Source organism: Neofelis nebulosa, chromosome 16 (genome assembly GCF_028018385.1).
Source record: "Neofelis nebulosa isolate mNeoNeb1 chromosome 16, mNeoNeb1.pri, whole genome shotgun sequence".
Lineage (NCBI taxonomy): Eukaryota > Metazoa > Chordata > Mammalia > Carnivora > Felidae > Neofelis > Neofelis nebulosa.
In genome coordinates this window covers 56,405,147-56,419,192 of record NC_080797.1, presented here as the reverse complement: position 1 = coordinate 56,419,192, position 14,046 = coordinate 56,405,147, and the positions used below count along the sequence as shown (strand labels likewise).

Sequence of the window (14,046 nt, the reverse complement as noted above, 5' to 3'; positions counted from 1 at the left end):
ACGAGCCACTTTCATGTTCAGGTGTGGGAACCTGCTTCACAGCACTTTGCTGCAAAACAACACCCCCCCCCCCCACAACCAGCTGTGTGAGGGCACGTGATGTGAGTCTGTCTCTGATGGTACAGTGACCAGAATCTGGTCTATAATGTAATTGTGGGCATTTGATTATCCACTGCGGTGTAATAGTTCAGAAGGGTATCCAATATTGAGGGTACAGCAACTGCCTACCTCAGTCACAGTGAAATACTAGATCCCTAAATGTCAGGGAATTGAAAAAGTAGCAAGCCTGCGGGAAAAGGAAGAATCCTAAGCTGACAGGACACAGTCGGAGGCCCTAATAACAAGATGGAGGGAAAGGAAGTCAGCAACGTGACCAATCTGCTATCCTGGGCAGCTCAATTTAGAAACCTGGTGATGGAAATGTGGGAACCGTCTGATAGTGTAATTTCCTTTACAAAGCTATTTCTTCATTTTCTCTCCTGAGTTGTTAATACAGAAGAAGGGCAGGGACAGGCCCTTGTCCTCCAACTCCATCACGTAAACAACTCCCATAGCTTCATAATGAAGTGACTAGTAGGCTCACGTCCTATTCCCCAGTAACCACCCTCTCGGAACAAAGATTCTGTAATTCACCTCTGAAGATTTCCTGAATTCACAATTCTTCTTTACTGTGTACCTCTGGACTCTCCTCTTTAAATACATCCACACACACTCCTCTTTCTCTCTCTACTCCCTGCCACCTCCCATACCCATGCCCTGCCTCCCATAAGTCAAACTTTCTGACTTTTCACTTTGGTTTCCACTAAAATGCCACAAGATTTAAGTTACCTTCTCGCAGGTGACCAAGTCTATGGGGCCTCTGTTGACATGTGTCTCATCTGGATGGGTGATTTCTGGCCAAGTAGACAAAACTACCTGTTCACCTACAGTTAATCTTCAAACTGGCTTGTGTAGGCTGTGGAAATAAAAGAGTAAGGCTGCACAGCTTGAATGTCCCATCAAGGTAATCAAAATAATGGAAGAGAGACAGTAGACAGGAGAGATTTCAAAATAAAGACTGAACTGTGCATTTCAGTAGCACTTAAGAAAACACTCCATCTGATTAAGCCCCTGATGAGTAGGCTAATACCCAAAGGACTGTACGTTCTCCAAAGATTATTGTGCTCACAGCTCTTGCTTCCCTCAAGGTTCATAAAATCAAACTTGCATTACTTATAATAAAGTGGATAGGTAGATTCCAACATCCAGAATTCTGCTGATTTCCTTGCAAATAAAGCTACAACCTTATTTCAACCCAAACTCATGTAACGAAGAATAAAATACATTTTGTTTAGGTCTTTCAAAGGTACCTCTCATGCCTTCTCTCATGCCTTTTATAAGAGAACAAAAGGGGTTAGAAAAAGGAAAACAACACTATCCCAAGCTGAAGCACTTAAAAAAAAAAATCACAGCCAAAATGCCCATAATACATTCTCCACTGAAAACAAAAAAAGCATTAACATAACAGCAGATGGGGACTACGGGAACACGAACACACACACACACAGAATATACATACACATAGAGTGAAAAAAGATACAAAACACATATAGTTCAAAAGTTTAAAACCATTTCATAGTAGTTACTTCTGATAAGGATGGGGTTTGCCTCCTGCTTTATATTACACTCTCGTGCTATTTTAGTATTTTTAAATGAGTGACATAAGCTAAGTAATATTACCAGAAGTGGGGTACCTAAGGTCACTTGACAAAAAAACAGCTATGTGAATAAGATGGTAGGGCCATTGTAAAACCAATTTTCAGCATATTTAAGGATATATTCACTGAGGCAAATTTCTAAAGAACTAACCAGAAATTTGGGGCACCTGGGTGGCTCAGTTGATTAAGCATCCAACTCTTTTTTTTTTTTTTTTAACATTTATTTATTTTTGAGACAGAGAGAGACAGAGCATGAACGGGGGAGGGGCAGAGAGAGAGGGAGACACAGAATCGGAAGCAGGCTCCAGGCTCTGGGCCATCAGCCCAGAGCCTGACGCGGGGCTCGAAATCACGGACCGCGAGATCGTGACCTGAGCTGAAGTCGGACGCTCAACCGACTGAGCCACCCAGGCGCCCCAAGCATCCACCTCTTTAAAAAAAATTTTTTTTAATGTTTATTCACTTTTTGAGAGACAGAGGCAGAGCGTGAATGGGGGAGGGGCAGAGAGAGAGGGAGACACAGAATCCAAAGCAGGCTCCAGGCTCTGAGCTGTCAGCACAGAGCCTGACGCAGGGCTCGAACTCACGGACTGTGAGATCATGACCTGAGCCGAACTCAGACACTTAACCGACTGAGCCACCCAGGTGCCCCCAAGTATCCAACTCGATTTCAGCTCGGGTCATGATCTCATGGTTCATGAGTTTGAAGTCTCCCCTCCCAGCACCTTGTCAGGCTTGCAATTCTCACTCCCCCTCTCTCTCTGCCCTTCCCCAACTCGTACCCTCGCAAAAATAAATAAAACATTAAAAAAATAAAAATTAATAAAATAAAGTAAAACATTAAAATAATAAGTAAAAATTAATAAAATAAACATTTTTAAATTATACATAAGTATAAATTAAACATTTTTGAATTATAAATATAAAATAAAATAAAAATTTTATTATAAATAAATAAAAATAAAATAAAATAAAAAAATAAACATATATAAACCATCCGACTCAGCAATTGTACTCCTAGGCACTTAATCTAGAGAAATTAGAACTTGTATACACAAAACACCTCTAAACAAATGTCCGTGACAGTTTTATTTACATTCTGAAAACTGGAAACAACCAATAGGTGAATCGCTAAAAAAAACCTGTGGCACATCCACTACTTCTCAACAAAAAGGAACGGGCTACTACAACACACAACTTGCATGGAAGGCATCGTGCTAAGTTAAAAATGCCAATCTCAGAAGGTCACATATTGTTGTGAATCCATTTCCATAACATTTCAGAAATGACAAAATTATACAGACAGAGAACAGATCGCTGGTTGCCGAGGATTAGGGATGATGTGACTATAAAAGTGCAACTACTCATTCAACTGTCCGATCACCACGGGGAACCCAGAAAGGCGAAAAGTTTGTAAAGCAAAGCACATTTCTTCTTATTTTGCAGTTCCTACCATGCCAGAAAAAAAAGAAAAAAGATTCTCTAAGCATGGATCAGTTGCTGGCCCAACCACCTGAAATACATTTCAGGCATTACCTGTGCCTCATCCCTCCCTGTATTTCCGTCTGAGCTCCCCCAGAGCCATGAGCAATGAGCCAAAAGGAAGGAGTAACCCACACAGAATGAATTCTGCTGTAGTTTCAGCTCAGCATTCAGCCGAAAGTACCCTGCTGGAAATCAAAAGCATCTGAACACTGCAGTAACAAGACAAAGAAATTGTGAAAGACGTGGTTACCAGGTAGGGCACCTCACATGTGACAGGCTTCTTACTACAAATAGCTTTCCTTACAAAAGTCTCAGGAGCATTCTCCAAAAATGTGAGGGAGAGGTTAGCAGAAAAAAATTAAATGATGCTGCTTCTGTGATTCTTCAAGCCAGTCCTCAAGGGTTTCATACGTAGGGGAAGCAGGACACATGTCTCAAGCCCAGAGAGCAAAGTTTTACTTTCTGTACTGATCAGGACTTCCTCCTGAAAATGGTCTATCACCATTTATTCCATTATCATTTACAACAGGAAGTCAGAACATCTACATGTCTTATGTAGAAGGCAATTTATTGAGGCCTAGTGACAAACAGGAAGACACTGCCCCCACCAGAAAAAAAATAATTGAAAAATGAAAAGCCATCAATAAATCCTTCTCTAAGCCAAAGCTTTAGCTGTTTAGCCAAATGTGCTTTTAAGGGCGACTGGTTTATACACCAAATACAATTACAGGGGCACCTGGGTGGCTCAGTTGGTTGAGCATCCAAGTCTTGATTTTGACTTAGGTCATGATCTCATGGTTCGTGGGTTTGAGCCCCACACTGGGCTCTGTACTGACAATGCAGAGCCTGCTTGGGATTTTCTCTCTGCCCCTGCCCCACTTTCTCTCTCTCTCTCTCAAAAAAAATAAATAAATTTTTAAAAATACAATTATAATGTTAGAATTTGGAATAAACCATGAAACAACACTTCAGTGCTAACAGAACTAAAACTAGTAAGTAACAAGTGTTGCTAACATCTTTTCTTTCTTTTTTTTTTTTTTTTTTAAGAGAGAGAGCTAGAGAGCCAGCAGAGGAGAGGGGCAGAGGGAAGGAGAGAGAATCTTAAGCAGGCTCCATGCTCAGCATAGAGCCCCAAGTGGGGCTTGATCCCATGACCCTGGGATCATGACCTGAGCCAAAACCAAGTCGTACACTCAACAAACTGAGCCACCCAGGCACCTAATACTCTTTTTAAATACCATTCCAGGGGCGCCTGGGTGGCGCAGTCGGTTAAGCGTCCGACTTCAGCCAGGTCACGATCTCGCGGTCCGTGAGTTCGAGCCCCGCGTCGGGCTCTGGGCTGATGGCTCGGAGCCTGGAGCCTGTTTCCGATTCTGTGTCTCCCTCTCTCTCTGCCCCTCCCCCGTTCATGCTCTGTCTCTCTCTGTCCCAAAAAAAAATAAATAAAAAACGTTGAAAATAAATAAATAAATAAATAAATAAATAAATACCATTCCACACAAAGAGGCCCACATATAAGAAATTTCAAAGCCCACCACTATATGAACTAGAACCTACTTCTGAAGACATACTCTGAAAAGTAATGGTAACGGATGTGTCAGCGGACCGTGTGGCCACTATAGCCTGGTGGTTGAAAGCTTGGACTTCACAGTCAGAAGGGTTCAAACACTGTGTGGCCTTGCACCCATCACTTAACTTCTCTGTGCAGTGTTTTCACATCTGTGGAACACAGAAACTAGTACCCATGCTTCGTAAAACTGTTGGGAGGATGAAATAAGTTCATATAGTCAAGTCCCTGCACACAGCAAGTACACAGGGAGTGTTGGTAATTTTTATACAGGTAAAATATGGCACAAAGACAAGTATAACACAGCAAAAGAAATGTCAGTCTTTTCATCAGTCTTCCACCAAATTCTCTCATACTTTTAGACAAGAGTAAGCCTTCCCCTGACTCCCACCAAGCAACGCATACAATTCTGTTCAGAAAAAACGTATCATTTTACACAATGGAATGAGTAAAATAAACCCTGCTGAGCAGGCCTAATGCTTCCCAAACTCTCGTGGGCAAAATATGATTTCAATAGGAAAGGGAGCTGTTTTGTCGAGACAGTTTTATAATGTCCTTCACCAAATCAAATGTTCAAAGTGCAAATTCAAGGCTTCACACAGCAGGCACAGACTTTCAAACACATCTGTATCCTCACACTCATGTTCTCCATCCTTCTTTCCTAATCAAGCTTATAATAACCAAAGTCCTCTGTAGGTGGCACACTGCCGGACAACATGCCATCCTACTGAATAGTCAGTAACTAGGAAAGAAAGGCCCAGGGAGTCAACATTCTCTTTACAGTCCCCCACACCCACCCCACCCCACCCCACCGCACCCACCCCAGTCAGAAAGATGGCGAGAGACATTTGTTCAAGAGACACTTAAAGAAAACAGTTTTGACTTGAATAATCTAGACACAATGCCATACCTTTCTCCACTTCTAGGTTTCCCAACTATTCAGGGAACAGCCAAGACGTTTTGGAATCAGAAACGTAAATTGTTTCCAAAAGTGTTCAACAATGCTTGTCCAAAGGCCCCAACAGAGCTGGTAATTTAGACAGCTGTGCTAGGAGCCACAGAAGCTGCATTTTCTAACTAGTATTGCTTCTGAACAATTGAAACTTTCTCCAGTGCAAAGTCCAGACACAGGGAGCAGTGTTCCTTGAGAACATCCAAACAGTTTCATTTTTGTTTAACCACCAAAATAACAGCTCCAATAATCTATCAAGTTTGACATTTTATCCAACTAGGCAATTTAAACCAGGATGCAAAGCCTGCAGAGATTATCCCCCCCTGCTCCATATCAACATTCATGTTGACATTACAGCAACACAAACTAGGAAGATTTGTTCCTAGACTACTTATAAAAGGCTTCTAAAAAAGGCACCGCAAACTTTAGTGCCTCAAAAAAACCGCACATCCCCATTTTATTTTGTCTTACACTTTTAAGGTTTTATTAACTGTGAGTGAAGTTACTCACAGTTAGGCCAAGAGGTTGAAAACTCCTTTTTAGTGCTTAGTCAAAAGAGGTAAACATCCCTCCTGATCCAGGCACCAAATGCAAGTTATACTGACTTATTCTTAAGCATATTAAAGGTAAGTATCCCTCACCTAATCTCCCAAGTAGTAACACTGTGGTTCTGAATTAGCAAATCACCAGGTGATGGAACTTCTCTCCCCAAGCAGGGATGGGAGCTCAGGGCTGTTTCATTTACAGGTAACAGGTAGCTGAGGAAGACAGTGATTATCAATGTCCTCAGAACCACCTAGAACAATGCTATTCAAAGTGCCTTAAGCTCCTCTGGGCCTTAAATTCCTCCTCTGCAAAATAAAGGCAGCCTCCTAATTTCAGAATTTCTCAGTATCATCACCACCACCACCACCACCATCATCATTATGGTCGTCAGAAACCCAAGCCTCAGTCCCAAACACTGATTGTATAGGTCTAGGCTAAGAAGCAGGAAACTGAATTTTTTTTTACAAGTGCCCAGGGATTATGGGGCACACTAAAATTTGAGATCACCCATATATTTTTATATACTATAGCAATGTTTTTAGGAATAAAAAAGGTTACAATTTGTGTGTAATCCCTGATAAATTATCTTAGGTAAAGAATATTTTTAATTTCGTATATTAAAACTTACAGAAAGCATATTTTAATGTTTAAAAAATTTTTTTCAATGTTTATTTTTTAGAGAGATGGAGTGTGATTGGGGGAAGGGCAGAGAGACAGGGAGACAGACTCTGAAGCAGGCTCCAGGCTCTGAGCTGCCAGCACAGAGCCCGACGCAGGGCTTGAACCCACGAAACATGAGATCATGTCCTGAGCTGAAGTCCAGCACTTAACAGACCGAGCCACCCAGGTGCCCCTAATACACTTTTATAATATTTGTAATATGTAACAAATTTCAACTTTTCCCCATTTTTAAATTTTTTTTTAGTAATCTCTACATCAATGTGGGGCTCGAACTCATGACCCTGAGACCAAGAGTCACGTGCTTTACCAACTGAGACAGCCAGATGCCCCAACTTTTCCCCATTTATAAAAATGACATTGGTAAGGGTGCCTGGCTGGCTCAGTAAGTGGAGCCTGTGGCTCTTGATTTCAGGGTTGTGAGTTTGGGCCCCACGTTGGGCACAGAAGTTAAAAAAAAAAAACCCAAAAAAATGATGTTTGGTTGGGAAGACCAAATGTAAATTAAAATACATGTGGCGTCCGACTTCAGCCAGGTCACGATCTCGCGGTCCGTGAGTTCGAGCCCCGCGTCAGGCTCTGGGCTGATGGCTCGGAACCTGGAGCCTGTTTCCGATTCTGTGTCTCCCTCTCTCTCTGCCCCTCCCCCGTTCATGCTCTGTCTCTCTCTGTCCCAAAAATAAATAAAAAATGTTGAAAAAAAAAATGTAAAAAAAAAAAAAAAAAATACATGTAAATATGTACATGTTATGACATCAAAATGGTTTTGTTTGTTTTTAGAGAGAGTGCAAGCAGGGATGGGGAGAGAGAGGGATGGAGGGAGAGAGGGGGAGAGAGAGAATCTTAAGCAGGCTCCACGTTCAGTGAGGAGCCCATTGCAGGGCTCAATCCATAACCCTGGGATCATGACCTGAACCGAAATCAAGAGCTGGTGCTTGACCAACTGAGTCACCCAGACACCCCAGAACTCTTGAATTTTCTGCAATCCCTCCCAAATAAAACCAGTGGCTTATTTTTATGTTTGTGTTGTTTCTAAAAAGATGAGACAAGGAGGATTTCAGGCTACAGTTTATGAGCATTTCCAAAAGTGTGTACAGTGCAGGTATGGACAGCCTATATCTCAAATAAAAACCAATTTAAAAATAATTGTCAGTGTATTTTCATTTTCAGTATTAGTTTTGGTACTACAAGAGACATGTTGATATGCTGTATGAAAAAAAAAATGTTTAATGTTTATTTATTTATTTTGACAGGGGGTGGGGAGAAAAAGAGAGAGAGAGCACCTATGTGCCTGCAAGCAGGGTAGAGAATCCCAAGCAGGCTCCACTCTGTCAGCACAGAGCCCAACACAGGGCTCGATTTCACAAACCCAGCCCATGAGATCATGACCTGATCCAAAATCAAGAGTCAGACACTTAACTGAGCCACCCAGGCACCCCTCAAAAATTTTATCACACAAAGTTTAAGAATCTGATGAAGATCATCTGGAGGTGAAGTGGCAGAAGGATACCATTTTTATGTCCCCTATTAACTGGCTGGCTCACTGTCCCTATTCATCAAGCTGCTGGTCCGCAACTGTGTCAACAACCCAGAGAGTTAGGAAACACCTAACTGGATCAGACCAGTGGGCATGGAGTAGAGGATTCAGATTCATCTGGAGTGCTGGGTCCAACTATACGGTGAGGGCAGTAAGGAAGGTGGAGTGGCCTTTGCCAAGCTTTCTCCGAATATTCAGGCACCCCCTCTCCCCATCTACCCATCCCGTAGCAAACACTGGCAAACTTCAGCTTGCACTCAGAATGATTAAGCAAATTCTTCCATCAGTAAATAAAATGACCAAGAATGGTACCTGAAGTCCAGTCATGCCCAAAAGGTAGAAACCAAGGCAAACAGGAGAGAAGCTGAAAGACAGAATTTGCCGCTATGGGCTGAGAAGGTCCTGGCATCCGCAATTCTTCCTGCCACCTTCTTCCAACTGTACAAAATGTTAGCCCCTAACTCTCCCTCTTCACCCCTCCAAAAAATCCCAAATGCCCAAACAATGGCTGCTACTTTACAAAAAAACCAATTCCCCCTCTTCCTAGAACCATCCTTGACTAAAGATTCCTCCAACTAACTGAACTTCAGCTGACCTACTGCTGCTAGAGCAAGCCCTAGAAAACACTCTGCTCTCTTTCTCCAAACTAGAATGCTCCTTTTGTCCAGCATTTTCGATTAAAGCCTTATGCTCTGGTGAATCTTCTTCCACACTAATAAAATAATAGTTTACCATGGTCAAGAGGAGGTGTAATTAATTGGTTGTGGACCCACTGACTCAGGACCTAGGAAAAGGCTGGAAGCAGAAATAGGATGAGGCTATTTCCCAGGCAGATGTCTTAAACATTATCATAAAGAAAAAAGGTAAGATTCACAGAAAATGCTGGAGGGACAACACACTTCTATACATTTTAGGATCAAATCTTGTGCTGTTCGTCTGTATGCCTGTCATCTGGACTGAGACTGGAAAGATTTTCCAAAGCAAATGAGTAGAGCATGAAGAAGATGGGGTGGGAGAGAAGGATGCTCCATTTACTTAAGAAAAGCTTTTTTTTTTTCTTTTTTTGCAAGTCTTTTAACATAATCCAGCAGTTGCAAATAAACAATGGTGCTGATTACTAACGAACTGCATTAACCACTCAGAGGCCAGCAGAGCCTCCAGTTGGCCTAACTTCCTGTAAGTTTCAGGATGACTAGGCAGCATTTCTTTCAAAAGGATCAAGGCAGTTAAAATGTTTTCGGCGATCAGACTGGCTCCTGGTAGTTCAAATGGGGATGGGCTTCCCCTCCCTTTAGAACTGGACTGCGGGGAAACAAACAGTTGTCCTAGGGAGCCCTGACCACTCCACAACCCAGAGACAATGAAATCGGGTCTTTATACGCGATTCCAGAAGGCCTGAGCATGTTAAACTGGGAGATGGGGGCCTAGCCCCCAGCACCAGAGAGGGGCAGCTTTAAAAAGTCAAGTAACACTTGCTCAACAAAATTTTTTAAAAGTTCAAAATCAGCACGAGGGGTAGCTGCTGAAAAAGGCTGCTGAGATTGCAAGAAGGTTTTGCTTATCTTTTTATAGGAGAGGACAATGGAGAAATTACCCGACCAAGGTCACTTTCCATTAAAAAAAAAAACACACACACACAAAAAGAGGCTGGAAGCCTTAACAGAGCTAAAAACCTGTGTAAAGTCATGACTCCATGAAATCAGCAGCCTGGTGAGAATCTCTGCAAGAATCCTATAGGAAATGAAGGGCGGATTAGAGTAATTAAACGTAAAGTCTCCTCGAGAGCAACTTCTGTTCCTGAAGACTAGAGCCATTTCTGTGAAACGTATCATAGAAAAATTGTGAGGAGGATTTGCCAGGCAGCTCAGCCTCTCCACTTTCACATCAGGTCTGCAAACGCTATGATCTAAAAAGAACAGAGAGGTGATTTGGGGAGGGCATTAAATAATACACCTTATCAGAGAAACCCACTCCACTCTCCAGTCTTTGCAAAAGTCCACATGCTCGTGTAAGTGTAATATACTTAGAGGTTTCAAAAATTACACACATTTCCTCAAAAGAGATGTAAGGAAAAAATATAATCATGGGGTAAAGGCCAAACATTGTCTCTTCTGAATGCTTAAATAGCCAATTATGTGCCTTAATACATTAATTCTATGGAGAGAAAGAAGACTATTACAGGAAAGTTGAATAAGACATCTTAAAAAATGTACCCTGGGGCCTAAGTCCATTCAACTGACAGTAAAATCACCCCCTCAAAAAAGCAGTTTTATGCAACATCTAGTATTTTAATTTCCCAGCTGCCAAGAGAAATATATAAGGAGCAGAAATTAAACTAATTATGTCAGCAGCGCAGTGAACAAAACTTTAATTGTATTACACACCAGTTAGACATTTGCTGAACAATACAAAGGCCCTTAAGGGTAGAAACTTCTTTAGAATATAAATGATTCCCAATCAAATGACAAAAATTAGTCTGTTTGGGCAATAAACAGATTCATGGTTTAGACACAAACTTTCAACCAACATCATAATTCAATATAAAAAATAAATATATGGTATAAGAAAGAAATCTTGAAAATGGCTTTGAATCACTCTCTGATTTACATATGCTGTATCATTAATAGGTCCTTTAAGCCAGTATTGTACTAATCAGCTTTTTTAACATCCTGCCCACAAAAGGGCCTATTCATTTAGCTGGGAGACAGGTGTTAGCAACCAGCAACCTCTCTTTTAGCCTGGAGTTTCAGGGGCCTGGCCTGTGATTACTGGGGCATGATTGGCAAGTCGAAAGGAAGGGCACTTTGAAAGGGAGGAGAGAGGGAAAGAGAAACAAAAGAGACCGAAAGGGAGAACGGGAGATGAGGGAAGAAATGGATGTCAGCTGCTACTTAACGGGGCCACCCTTACAGCCTCCTAGACTGATGTGAGTGCCCGCGCACTACCACCCAGATAGACAGATATGTATGGCTGAATTTGGATGGCATTAATTCATTTCTGCAAACAGTAACTCTGGATATATGCCTATACTCCTCTCATTCTAAAAACACTTTTGAGTGTCCTATGACTCATTCTTCTTTACCCATATCATCCAGTTCCTAACTTTAGTTCTCACTCTTTCAGAGACCCTCTAAAAGAGCTGACAGAGTAGATATTCCTGGAAAGAGATACAGAGAAGGCCAGATTTAGAAAGACATCTTAAGCCTCTGGAATAGAAATCCTAGCAGAAAGTAGGAGAAGTGAACATTCATGGAGTTGCCTGCAATGTATAAAGAATGTATCTTCTCTCTTTTAATCCACGGAACAATCCCATCAGGTATTATTTTCATCTCGGGGATGAAGAAAATGAAGCTGACAAAGATTAAGGAACGTGTCTTGAAGTAGCAGAGGCCAGGAGGTGGAAGAATTGGGATTCAAAACCAGGTTTGTCTATTTCCTCAACTGTTACACTTTTCCCAAGTTTAATTCCCTAACTAACATGTTGAGTGCCCCAATTCTGTTTTAACTGGGATGGTTCTGTACTTCAGCAATTGTGCTTCCTTCCATGAACTCCGTAAAGGACCCGTGACTAAATTTTATTGACTATTAAGCCTCCATTATTTTCAATAAAGCTCTTTGGCTATGAAGCAGCGAAACATCTGGCAAGTTGGCTTTATTTTTAAATCCTACACGCGGAGAATTCCCAGGCATCTCTCCTATCCAACACTGATCGTAACTAGATTCGACTACCGATTCAGACCTCCAGTCGTTTCCACATTATCATTCATTTGTCCACTCAGGAAATAAAGGAAGCTACTTTCACCAACCCTCCCTCATGACTCCAGATAGATAATACAGCGGGAGGGCGGGGGGTGGGGGTGGGGGGCCTCTTTGTAAAGTAATTTACATAAAAGTTATAAAAGCTCTTTGTTATCTGTCATGACTAGGAAATGGGCTATTCTAGCAAATCAAACATCCTGGATACCATAATGATGCTTTTAAAGGGACTACCATTTGTAAAGAATTTCAAAGCAGTGCAACAGTGGCTCCCAAACCTGGCTGCATATCAGAATCGCTTTGGGGACCTTTTTGGAAATAGATGCCAGAATGGTTTTTAAAATGTAGATTCTTGGGGCGCCTGTGTGGCTCAGTCAGTTAAGCTTCTGACTCGGCTCAGGTCATGATCTCACTCAAGTCATGATCTCACAGTTCGTGGGTTGGAGCCCCCCATTGGGCTCTGTGCTGACAGCTCGGAGCATGGAGCCTGGTTTGGATTCTGTGTCTCCCTCTCTCTCTGCCCCTACACAGCTCATGCTCTGTGTCTCTCAAAAATAAAATAAACATTTTTACAAAATTAAAAAAATAAATAAATAAAATGTAGATTCTTGGTCATCACTCATTCACTCAATCAAATCTCCAGGAGGTGGGGCTGGGAAATCTGTATTTTTAAAGAACCCCTTAGTGACTCAGCTGCAAACTGCAGCTTTCAAGGAATGGCTGGCTTTTGGGAACTCCTTGCAATAAAACACACTAAAAAGGCTAAAGGTTGCACTGAATACAATGTGACCTTTTTTTACTGATTCGGGAAGACTTGGGGATCTCCCAATGGCTCTAGTTCATCATTCACTACTGTCACCAGTCACTGTACTGGCAAAACCAGAAAGGAAAGGTTAAGATTTTGTATTGGTACAAAGCTGGAAAAACCAGCTTTGGTTTTCCTATCAGATTCAAAAAGCTAATTTTCCCCCCAGAGGAAACACAGATTTTATGCTTGCTCTGAAAAAGGAAAATGTTTAAGATTGTGCAATAGGATTCTCTTAACCAACTGTTTGGCTCCAATTCAGAACGTTAACAGGCCCAAATGCATCAAAAATGGGGAATATTCAACCTGCACAGGGGAAAGCAAAGAAACTTCATGACCATCTTAATCAAGAGAAAGGAAGATAATGGGTTTAAAGTAAGAATGGCATTATAGGATTAGATAAAACCACTGTCCTGACCATGGCAACTGATAAATCCTGGAAACTGGGAGAGCCAAGGCCTAGGATTCCTTCCTGTCAGGGATGGCTTTCATTTGAGATGTAACAGAATATCCTATTAAAAGTCCTATTTAAAACACTGTTGATAATATAAAGTCACAATACAAGAAAATGACCAAACCATTTCCCTATTGAAAGAATGGGACTTCGTGTGTTTGCATATAAAAAGACTGTCCTTGTGTGTCAACTATAGTTCAATTAAAAAATAAACCAAAAAAAGGTAATAAAAAAATACAGATTGTCCTTATAATTACCAAAATCTTTCTTACATAAACACAAGTAACCACTACCAATAACCAGTAACCAAACAAAAATAATAACCAGTAATCATTACCAAACCAGTAATCATTACCAAACAATAATAAAGCAGCTCGTCCCTTGAGATTTAACCAATAGCAATTGAAAACTATGTATTCTCATTAAACTCTAAATTATAACTTAGCTCTGTATTGGAGAGGTGAGGAGATTCGAAAGGTACATAGGTTAAAACTTTCATCCCAAAATATAAACACTATGGTCAGTACAAGTTTGATATAAAAGTCTCTAGGGGTGCCTGGATGGCGCAG

The 14,046-nt window shown here is 41.3% G+C and overlaps 1 protein-coding gene across 12 annotated transcripts in view; it reads right to left on the bottom strand.

The window, feature by feature from the left end:
• Window positions 1-14,046, bottom strand: part of RFFL (ring finger and FYVE like domain containing E3 ubiquitin protein ligase) — a 66,477-nt gene that overhangs the window by 49,792 nt on the left and 2,639 nt on the right. For 5 of the 12 annotated variants that reach the window (XM_058704292.1, XM_058704293.1, XM_058704285.1 and 2 more), the window contains exon 2: window positions 829-955. The exons of 5 other annotated variants lie outside the window; for them this stretch is intronic. The gene's annotated coding sequence lies outside the window, so the exon portion shown is untranslated. Of the gene's footprint in view, window positions 1-828; window positions 956-3,432; window positions 4,063-5,659; window positions 6,747-14,046 lie in introns of those variants that run through there. 2 more of the 12 variants (XM_058704290.1, XM_058704299.1) reach the window with 2 other exon arrangements.